This window comes from Haematobia irritans, chromosome 5 (assembly GCF_050003625.1).
Source record: "Haematobia irritans isolate KBUSLIRL chromosome 5, ASM5000362v1, whole genome shotgun sequence".
Classification (NCBI taxonomy): Eukaryota; Metazoa; Arthropoda; class Insecta; order Diptera; family Muscidae; genus Haematobia; species Haematobia irritans.
The window spans coordinates 91,449,745-91,461,376 of NC_134401.1; the positions used below are offsets into that span (position 1 = coordinate 91,449,745).

General features: G+C 31.4%; 1 protein-coding gene across 1 annotated transcript in view; it reads right to left on the reverse strand.

The window, feature by feature from the left end:
* stan (Protocadherin-like wing polarity protein stan) overlaps positions 1-7,104 on the reverse strand; it is a gene marked incomplete in the record, with an annotated part of 461,543 nt that extends 454,439 nt beyond the window's left edge. The window contains 2 exon segments of the mRNA XM_075310442.1: positions 6,695-6,835; positions 6,901-7,104.
* Positions 7,105-11,632: the final 4,528 nt, after the last annotated feature.

Sequence of the window (11,632 nt, forward strand, 5' to 3'; positions counted from 1 at the left end):
ATGGGGTCTTAGAGCAATATTTCGATGTGTTACAAACGGAATGACAAAGTTAATATACCCTCCTTCCTAAGGTGGAGGGTATAAAAAGGCCGATTTAATAAGTATATAATTAAGATTGACAAATTTTTTTATAGAAATAAAATTTTGACAAAAGTTTCTATAGAAGTAAAATTTGGAAAAAATAAAATTATGACAACATTTGCTATAGAAGTAAAATTTGGGCAAAATTTTCTAAAGAACAAAAATGTTGACAAAATTTTCTATAGAAATAAAATTTTGGTAGATTATTTTTGGCTCGAGTGGCAACTGATATGGACCAATTTTTGTGTGATTGGGGGGATCGGCTATATATAACTATAGACCGATATGGACCAATTTTGGCATGGTTATTAGCGGCCATTTACTAACACCACGTTCCAAATTTCAACCGGATCGGATGAATTTTGCTTCTCCAATAGGCTCCGGATATCAAATCTGGGGAACGGTTTATATGGGGGCTATATATAATTATGGACCGATATCGACCAATTTTTGCATGGTTGTTAGAGAACATATAATAACACCACGTACCAAATTTCAACCGGATCGGATGAAATTTGCTTCTCGTAGAGGCTCCGCAAACCAAATCTGAGCGTCGGTTTATATGGGGGCTACACGTAAAAGTGGTCCGATATGGCCCATTTTCAATACCATTCGGTTTATATGGGGGCTATATATAATTATGGACCGATGTGGATAAATTTTGGCACAATTGTTAGAGACCATATACTTACACCATGTACCAAATTTCAGCCGGATCAAATGAAATTTGGTTCTTTTAGAGGCTTCGCAAGTCAAATCTGGGGATCGGTTTATATGGGGGCTATATATAATTATGGACCGATATGAACCAATTTCTGCATGGTTGTTAGAGACCATATACAAACACCATGTACTTAAGTTCAAGCGGATCGGATGAATTTTGCTCCTCCAAATCTGGGGATCGGTTTATATGGGGGCTATATATAATTATGGACCGATATGAACCAATTTCTGCATGGTTGTTAGAGACCATATACAAACACCATGTACTTAAGTTCAAGCGGATCGGATGAATTTTGCTCCTCCAAAAGGCTCCGCAAGCCAAATCTGAGCGTCGGTTTATATGGGGGTTACACGTAAAAGTGGTCCGATATGGTCCATTTTCAATACCATTCGGCCTACATCTATAACAACTACTTGTGCCAAGTTTCAAGTATATAGCTTGTTTCGTTCGGAAGTTAGCGTGATTTCAACAAACGGACGGACGGACGGACATTCTTAGATCAACTCAAAATTTCACCACGACCCAGAATATATATACTTTATGGGGTCTTAGAGCAATATTTGGATGTGTTACAAACGGAATGACAAAGTTAATATACCCCCCATCCTATGGTTCCCTATCGAGACATTTGTATATTGACGCTCACTTCATACCGGTATATGCCCCCCCCTGAGGCTATCGTTTCATATTAATTTGTTTCAAATTTTACACAAGGAGGAAATTTGGTAATGACGTCAAGTGTGCCAAATTTGGTACAAATCGGTTCAGATTTACATATAGCTCCCAAATATAATTTTCGCATGACTTACATTCTTGTGACCAAAGAGGCCAAAGTTTTACTCCAATTTACGTGAAATTTTGTACAGTTAGTTGAATTAACAACCTAGCTATGAGTGCCAAAGTTGGTCGAAATCGGCTCAGATTTACATATAGCTCCAATATATATGTATCGACCGATTTCTACAAATGGGGTCACGTTGCACTTGTTTACTAGTCGTCAAGTTTGGAACAAGGTAATCTTTTTCATCATCCTACAATTCTGCAAAATTTTATCGAAATCGGTTCAGATTTAAATATAGCTCTCATATATATGTATCACCCAATTTTTCCAAATTTGGCCATAAAGACTTTAGTTATCAACCGATCTTACTCAAACTTGGCTTACTTTAATCTTCTATAGTGCTAACAATATGTGCAAACTATCATCGATATAGGTTCAGATTTAGATATATGTTAGCTCCCATATATATGCATTGCCAATTTTTCTAAAACTTGGTCATAATCGCCTTATTTATTAACCGATCATACTCAAATTTAACACGAGGTAACCTTCTGTGGTATCAACAAACCCCGTAAAATATCATTCAAATCAGTTCTGATTTAGATATACCTCCCATATATATGTATCGCCCGATTTTGAAAAATTTGCCCTAATAACCTTATTTTTGACCATAATAGCCTTATTTATTACTATTCCACTAGTAACCTTATTTGTGACCATAATCGCCTTGTTTATTAATGGATCTTACTCAAATTTGGCACAAGGTAACCTTCTGTGGTATCAACCAAACCTGTAACATATCATCCAAATCGGTTGTGACTGTCTTCATTTTAAAGATGCCGCATCTTTGGCTCGCAATCAATACAAAATTCCTTAAGGGAATGTCAAAATCTTTGGAGCCAAGTAAATTGTTTGTGAGTGTAGGTATGCATCTAATGTCAGTATGAAACGTTCATTATTGTACGGTTTCCTGCCTCGTACTTTATACGATCAGAAACAGCACTCTCAAGTGTTAACCACGGAAAAGCAAATTTTTTATTACTAGCATCCTATGAGCACAAAAACAAACAGACTGAAATTAAAGCTTGCATTAATCCGCATGGTGCACATGGTATTCAAATTCACTTGAGTTTCCGAATACAAATTACTTGATTAACGTTTATATCCCATGATATTTGTTTTTTTTTTTATGAGAGACAAAAAGTTTGTTAATCTAATTAAAAGTTGGAAACAAGTCATTCATCTACCACTGCCCCAAATATCCACCCCCAACACAAAGCTATTCTACCGTCTGGTAGAGCAGCAATGCATTTTGTTTTGTGTTTAATATGTGAGGATTGTTGTTGTTTTTATTATTATTATTATTTTTTTTTTTTTAATTTGTAATTTAATTAACAAGCTCATGTAGCAGAAATGCATAACGATGTTCATTAATAAGAACATCATCATATACACCGATATAGAGAGCAATCCAATGAAATACCCTAACGATTAATGTCCATATAGTGAAGCATTATTGTAAGAGCAAATGAAAGTTACTGCAATTGTGATGATGATGATCATGACGAAGAACACATGATGATATATGGAAAAATTCATAATTTGTTTTATAGTCTTTTAATTGCTCAACATAAGTTTGTTCATTAAAACATTAAATGTACATATATTTTGCGATTAATGATATCGATTGTTATGTAATTCTTATATAATTGAATAAATAAATGAGTTAAATTAATTTATTAAAATTTAGTTAAATTAAACCAACTAAAAACAAGTAAGGAGAGTCTAAAATCGGACGGGGCCGACTATATTATACCCTGCACCACTTTGTAGATCTAAATTTTCGATACCATATCAAATCCGTCAAATTTGTTGGGTGCTGAATATATAGAGGTTTCTTCCAAATACTTACATTTAGATATCACTCGATCTGGACAGAATTCGATAGACTTTTACAAAATCTATAGACTCAAAATTTAAGTTGGCTAATGCACTAGGGTGGAACACAATTTTAGTAAAAAATATGGGAAACATTTTAATCTGAAGCAATTTTAAGGAAACTTCGCAAAAGTTTATTTATGATTTATCGCTCGATATATATGTATTAGAAGTTTAGGAAAATTAGAGTCATTTTTACAACTTTTGGACTAAGCAGTGGCGATTTAACAAGGAAAATGTTGGTATTTTGATCATTTTTGTCGAAATCAGAAAAACATATATGGGATCTATATCTAAATCTGAACCGATGTCAACCAAAATTGGCACGCATAGCTACAATGCTAGTTCTACTCCCTGTGCAAAACTTCAACTAAATCGGAGTTAAAAATTGGCCTCTGTAGTCATATGAGTGTAAATCAGGCGAAAGCTATATATGGGAGCTATATCTAAATCTGCACCGATTTCAACCAAATTTGGCACGCATAGTTACAATGATAATTCTACTACCTATGCAAAATTTTAACTAAATCGGAGCAAGAAATTGGCCTCTGTGGGCAAATGAGTGGAAATCGGGCGAAAGCTATATATGGGAGCTATATCTAAGTCAGAACCAATTTGGCTGATATTTTTCAAGTTTTTTGAGACTCATAGAATATTCGAATGTACGGAATTTGAGGAAGATCGGTTGATGTACACGCCAATTATGACCAGATCGGTGAAAAATATATATGGCAGCTATATCTAAATCTGAACCAATTTTTTCCGAAATCAATAGGGATCGTCTCTGAGCCGAAACAGGACCCTATACCAAATTTTAGGACAATCGGACTAAAACTGCGAGCTGTACTTTGCACACAAAAATACACCAACAGACAGACAGACAGACAGACGGACGGACAGACGGACGGACAGACGGACAGACAGACAGACAGACGGGCATCGCTAAATCGACTCAGAATTTAATTCTAAGCCGATCCGTATACTAAAAGGTTGGTCTATGATTACTCCTTCTTGGCGTTACATACAAATGCACAAACTTATTATACCCTGTACCACAGTAGTGGTGAAGGGTATAAAAATATGGGAAACATTTAAATCTGAAGCAATTTTAAGGAAAATTTGCAAAAGTTTATTTATGATTTATCGCTCGATATATATGTATTAGAAGTTTAGGCAAGTTAAAGTCATTTTTACAACTTTTCGACTAAGCAGTGGCGATTTAACAAGGAAAATGTTGGTATTTTGACCATTTTTGTCGAAATCAGAAAAACATATATATGGGAGCTATATCTAAATCTCAACCGATTTCAATCAAATTTTGCACACTTGACTATACTACTAATTGTACTCCTAGTGCAAAATTTCAACCAAATTAGGCCAAAACTCTGGCTTCTGGTGCCATATAAGTCCATATCGGGCGAAAAATATATATGGAAGTTATATCTAAATCTGAACCGATTTCAATCATTGATAGTATAGTCATGGCACCCATGACTATACTATCAATTGAACTCCTTGTGCAAAATTTCAAGCTAATCGGGATAAAACTCTGGCTTCTGGGGCCAAATAAGTCCATATCGGGCGAAAAATATATATGAGAGCTATATCTAAATCTGAACCGATTTCAATCAAATTTTGCACACATGGCTATACGACTAAGTGTTACGTTTTTAAAAAATTTCAAACAAATCGGTATAAAACTCTGGCTGCTGGGTCCATATTAGTGCATATCGGGCGAAAGATATATATGGGAGCTATATCTAAATCTGAACCGATTTCTTCCAAAATCAATAGGCGATTGAAGGCGATTGGACTTAAATTGCGACCTAGACTTTGACCACAAAAATGTGTTCACAGACAGACGGACGGACGGACATGGTTATGTCGACTCAGGGACCCACCCTGAGCATTATAGCCAAAGACACCAAGTGTCTATCGCGTCTCCTTCTGGGTGTTACAAACATATGCACTAACTTATAATACCCTGTTCCACAGTGTGGCGCAGTGTATAAACAATTATATACGGCCGTAAGTTCGGCCAGCCCGAAGCTTATGTACCCTCGACCATGAATTGCGTAGACTGTCATCCACAATTGAATTACTTGGGTTGCGGTAACACTTGCCAATGGCACGGTATCTCAAAACCTCCTAACACCGTCTTCTAAATGGTAACTTAGTCCATACGTGATATATATTAGACCGAAAAGGTATATATACCCAGCAAAAAAGGCGTCGCCAAAAAGTAATGAAAATGTTCTTTTTGGATCCGGAAGTGGTGCAAAATTGACGCAGAAGCGATAAATTTAACATGGGCTTGTCATAGGACGGAAGTACTCCATTTCAACAGCCGTTGCACTGAATTTGCATCACTTCTTTAGGTGTGATCCGAATTCAATGTTTTGGATTTGAATTAAGAAATTTTATGATATTTCACAAATAAATAATTTTTAAAAATTTTTTTATGAGTTTTAATGCATTCTTACGCTTGTGTGGAATGTTTGACATCAAATATTTTCAAAAATTCGCAATTTTTTCAGAATGGATTTAGCATTTTTCCGGCAAAAGTTAAACGATTTGTACCATTTTATGAATTCTTACTCTGTTTTTAACCTATTTGAAACAAAAAAAGTTAAAATTACCCATTAAAAGTATGAAAAAACTAAGTTATAAAAAATTGAATTAAAAGAACTTCCTGGGTAGTTAAAATAAAGAACATCATAGGGAGTGCATCTTCTGGAAGGGCTTTTAAAGTTAACCTAACATAAACACCGAGCCGAATCTTAAGTATGAAACGACACAAACCCAATCGTAAAAAATTTCCTATAGGAATTTTGTCAAGGGAAAATGAAAAAAATTGTTTGGGGATGCAATTTGGATATCCTACCAAATTTCCTATAGGAATTTTATCAAGGGGAAAATTATAATATTTTTTTTGGGGGATGCAATCTAGATATTGCACATCAGGTGTTAATGGTAAATTTTTATTGAACCACCCTAAATACTATTCCATAGATTTTGTAATTACATACATTTTAAAATCTGCTATTGAATCTAAAATTCTAGTTTTGCCAAATAAACTGCATTCATTCTTCAATTTCCAGTATGATAATGACCTATTCATAGAATTTTAGTTTTCCCTTGTTAACTCTCTCATATAATTTCAAACTTACCTGCATGTGTTGTGAATGAGCTTTTTTTTGTTGCCCGGTGTAGAATGGAAAACTTTTCATAGGAGATTGAAATCGTTTTTTGTAATTTTATTATTCCGATTCCATATTGTTTTGCATTCTAATTTACGCCTTAATTAAATCCTGGAAATAAGAAACAACAAAGGTCCATATAAATATCAGCAAACAAGAATTAGCAATTTGCATACATTAAAAATTTCAATTCTAAGTAAAAATTTTAAAAATACCAACAGTCACTGCAAGCTCAATATTGTGAGTCCAGTTGTTTTCGATATATTTAGAATATAAAATGTCAAAGTTCAGCGTGAACATTTCGTTTATAAATAATAATTCGAAAAATCATGAGATACTTCAAAGGATTCAGTTTTTTTCTTGTTTCATTAGAAGGTAAAGAAAATTCTTACACAACTGAAATTGAAATTTATGTTTAATATTATATTAATGACAAGGATAACTTAAACAATGTTTTATGTGTCAGTTAATAGCAAGTTTTTAAATTTTTAGAAATAACAAGTATATATGACCGTAAGTTCGGCTAGGCCGAATCTTATGTACCCTCCCCCATGGATTGCATAGAAACTTGTACTAAAGACTGTCATCCACAATCGAATTACTTGGGTTGCGGTAACGCTTGCCGATGGCAAGGTATCTTAAAACTTCTTAACACCGTTTTCTAAGTTGTAAGTTAGTCCATATGGGGTATATGGGGTATATGTTATATTAAACAAACACAAAATCGCCGAAAAACAAAATTTTGACAAAATTTTCTATAGGAATAAAATGTTGACAAAATTTTCTAAAGCAATAAAATTTTGACAAAATTTTCTAAAGCAATAAAATTTTGACAAAATTTTCTATAGAAATAAAATTTTGACAAAATTTTCTATTGAACTAAAATTTTGACAAAATTTTCTATTGAACTAAAATTTTCTATAGTAATACAATTTTGATAAAATTTTCTAAAGCAATAAAATTTTGACAAAATTTTCTATAGAAATAAAATTTTGACAAAATTTTCTGTAGAAATAAAATTTTGACAAAATTTTCTAAAGCAATAAATTTTGACAAAATTTTCTATAGAAATAAAATCTTGACACAATTTTCTATTGTAATAAAATTGTGACAAAATTTGCTATAATACTAAAATTTTGACAAAATTTTCTATTGAACTAAAATCTTGACAAAATTTTCTATAGAAATAAAATTTTGACACACTTTTCTAAAGCAATACAATTTTACAAAATTTTCTATAGAAATAAAATTTTGATAACATTTTATATAGAAATAAAATTTTGACAAAATTTTATATAGAAATAAAATTTTGACAAAATTTTGACAAAATTTTCTATAGAAATAAAGTTTTGACGAAATTTTCTACAGAAATAAAATCTTGACAAAATTTTCTATAGAAATAAAATCTTTACAAAATTTTCTATAAAAATAAAATTTTGACAAAACTTTCTATTGAACTAAAATTTTCTATAGAAATCAAATTTTGACAAAATTTTCTAAAGCAATAAAATTTTGACAAAATTTTCTATATAATTAAAATTTTGACAAAATTTTCTAAAGCAATAAATTTTGACAAAATTTTCTATAGAAATAAAATCTTGACAAAATTTTCTATAGTAATAAAATTTTGACACAATTTTCTATAGAAATAAAATCTTGACAAAATTTTCTATATTAATAAAATTTTGACAAAATTTTCTATAATACTAAAATGTTGACAAAATTTTCTATTGAACTAACATTTTGACAAAATTTTCTATAAAATAAAATATTGACAAAATTTTCTGAAGCAATAAATTTTGACACAATTTTCTATAGAAATAAAATCTTGACAAAATTTTCTATAGTAATAAAATTTTGACAAAATTTTCTATAATACCAAAATTTTGACAAAATTTTCTATAGAAATAAAATCTTGACACAATTTTCTATAGTAATAAAATTTTGACAAAATTTTCTAAAGCAATAAAATTATGACAAAATATTCTTAAGATATAAAATTTTGAAAAAAATTTCTACAGAAATAAAATCTTGACAAAATTTTCTATAGAAATAAAATTTTGACAAAATTTTCTATAGAAATAAAATTTTGACAAAATTTTCTAGAGAGATAAAATTTTGACAAAATTTTCTAAAGCAATAAATTTTGACAAAATTTTCTATAGAAATAAAATCTTGACACAATTTTCTATAGTAATAAAATTTTGACAAAATTTTCTATAATACTAAAATTTTCGTTTTGTTTGTTATTGTTCACACAAAAAAATAACTGCAAATAAATATTAACAACTTTATTTGTATGTAAAATCTGCTGATGCTCAACAAATTTGTCTATTGAATATGAGGCATTTGTTGTTGAAATGTGTTTGTAGATGCTTGACAGAGGAAATAATAGAAATATTCTGAATTTTCAACAAATTGTTTTGTTGCGAAAATAGTTGACTGCTTTCGATATGAAAACAAAAACAAAAATACAAGACTGGTTACGCGCACATCGCTGAGAATATGTACGAAAGCTAAAAGAAGTGTGCGAAGAATACCGTTAGAACAAAATGAGTATGAGCACATGTGCATGCATGCATGTACGTGTATGATACCAAGCAAAGAGCTCACTCATCAGAGAATACAGAAAAGCATTTATAAATGTCTGTGAAAAATTTATATTTTTCAGTTTGATAGTTTCTTAAATGTGTTTGTTGTATGAGATAATTGATAAACCCATATTAATATCGGGATCAGAGTTATTACAATTCTAATTAACTAGAATATTTAGCACTGGACAAGAAGTTGTCAAAATGCTTGCTAGACCCTGGACTACTCAAATTTAAAATAGTCATACATTTACATGTTCCCCGTCCAAAAATAACATTTTGGTCATATTTCTTCTCTGTGTGTACTTAACAAAATATATCCAAAATTGTTCCGGCAATTTTGCAATTTTGGTACAATTCATAGCATAATTCGGTCAATTTTAATTTCAATTAAATTTTTTGTCAATACACCAATAAATTTGTTACAGGTCATTGATAGACTCCAACAAACCACATACAAATTTGTTCGTTCAAATTCAAAAAGATTTGTTGAGGATTAAACGTAACGTTCAGCAACTAATATTTTGTACTCAACAAATTACTTACAAATTATGTTATTGAGAACACAAATTATTTGTTGCCTTCTGATAGTAACGATTGCTAACAACTTTTTTGTAATAATGGTTATTAAAAGTACAAATTAGTTTGTTGCAGGAAAATTAACAAATTTTGTTATTGGTTTTCCAACAAAAGTTATTGGTTCTCAAACTTATTTTTATCTGTGTTGGCTTCTCTTCAATCGTTATTGTTGTTTTTGATCTCAGTTTAAAGCCATGCATTGACTAAACTACACGGATGAAAAAGACTGTTTTTCATATGTTTGGCTATAAACATTATATGTTTGGAACACAAATTTTTAAACACAATATTTTTGAGTGCAAGCATATAATGTTCATAAACTAGCATAACATGTTTGGGACATATATGTTAATATGTTAGAACATATTATGTTTGGGACATAAGATGTTTGTAAATATAATATGCTTGGATGCAAACATATATTAATTTAGAAATGGCCTATAAACATATATGTGTTTAGTAGCTTGGAGCGCTATTTAACAGGGAGCGATATTGAATTAAGTTGGTGGTTGTTGCTTGTTATTACAAAATTAACATTTTATTTTTCCTTGGGCAATTGATCAGCTACTTCTTTGATCCTTACAAACTGTGTGGTCCGCTGTTTGAATCCCCGTCCGGCAAAAGGTAAAATTAAAATGAAAAAATCATACAATTGAATAATTTCTTCTACAATGTTTGTATTACAGAAAAAGGTGCTAAGAACTAAAAAATCTCGTGGAAGTGAGAAAGATGTGGGGGAATATACAATTGGGCAGAAACAAAATTTTGAGCATTCAGGTCGAAAACCTATGTTGTTAGCACCTATATTACCTGTTTATTTTCATAATTCATTATGATTGTAAATATATAAATAAATAAATAAAATTTTGAGCACAATATTGTTTGGGAGAATTTTTTTTAAGCATATAATATTTTTGGGTGCAAAATGCTTCCAAACATATTATATGTTCACATAATAACATATTGTTTTTTGGAAGACAACATTATTGAATTTGGATGCAAAAATACAAAATGTTTGGAACTTAGACTACCCAAACATATATTGTTTAGACCAATATGCTTTCAAACATATTATATATTGGAGATCAAACATATAAATGTTTGGGCAATACCCAAAAATATATATGCTTGAAGCAAAATATGTTTGGGAGTATATGTTACAGAAGCGATTTTTTGTGAGCGTGTACAAGTGTAGCTTAACCAACAGAGGAAAAGTATGCTTGTCAAATTTATTTGGGCAAAGCCCTATATACTGCAAGATGGATGGATGTACAGCTGTTTCGGAATTACCACATTCCTCATCAGCATCCTCTACTTGCAGCAAAACTATCAACCAATTATCAGAATAAATTCGGGTAATTCACTCAACCCAAAGTGAACTACACTTGAACCTTCCGAAAAAGGGTTTGATAGTCGGCTACTGCCTAAACAAATTTGCACGCATATCTCTTTTCCTTTGCCAAACTCAAATCATTGAAGAGAAGCCAACAATAACAAACAAAAGGAATGAAGATAGAGGAAGCACGCTCAAAAACAAACCCAGCCAAATACATTCAAATCGATGATTTGAGCTTGGCAAAGGAAAAGAGATATGCGTGCAAATTTGTTTAGGCAGTAGCCGAAACAGCTGTACATCCAACCATCTTGCAGTCTATAGGGATTTGCCCAAATAAATTTGACAAGCATACTTTTCCTCTGTTGGTTAAGCTACACTTGTAGTTTAGTCAATGCATGACTT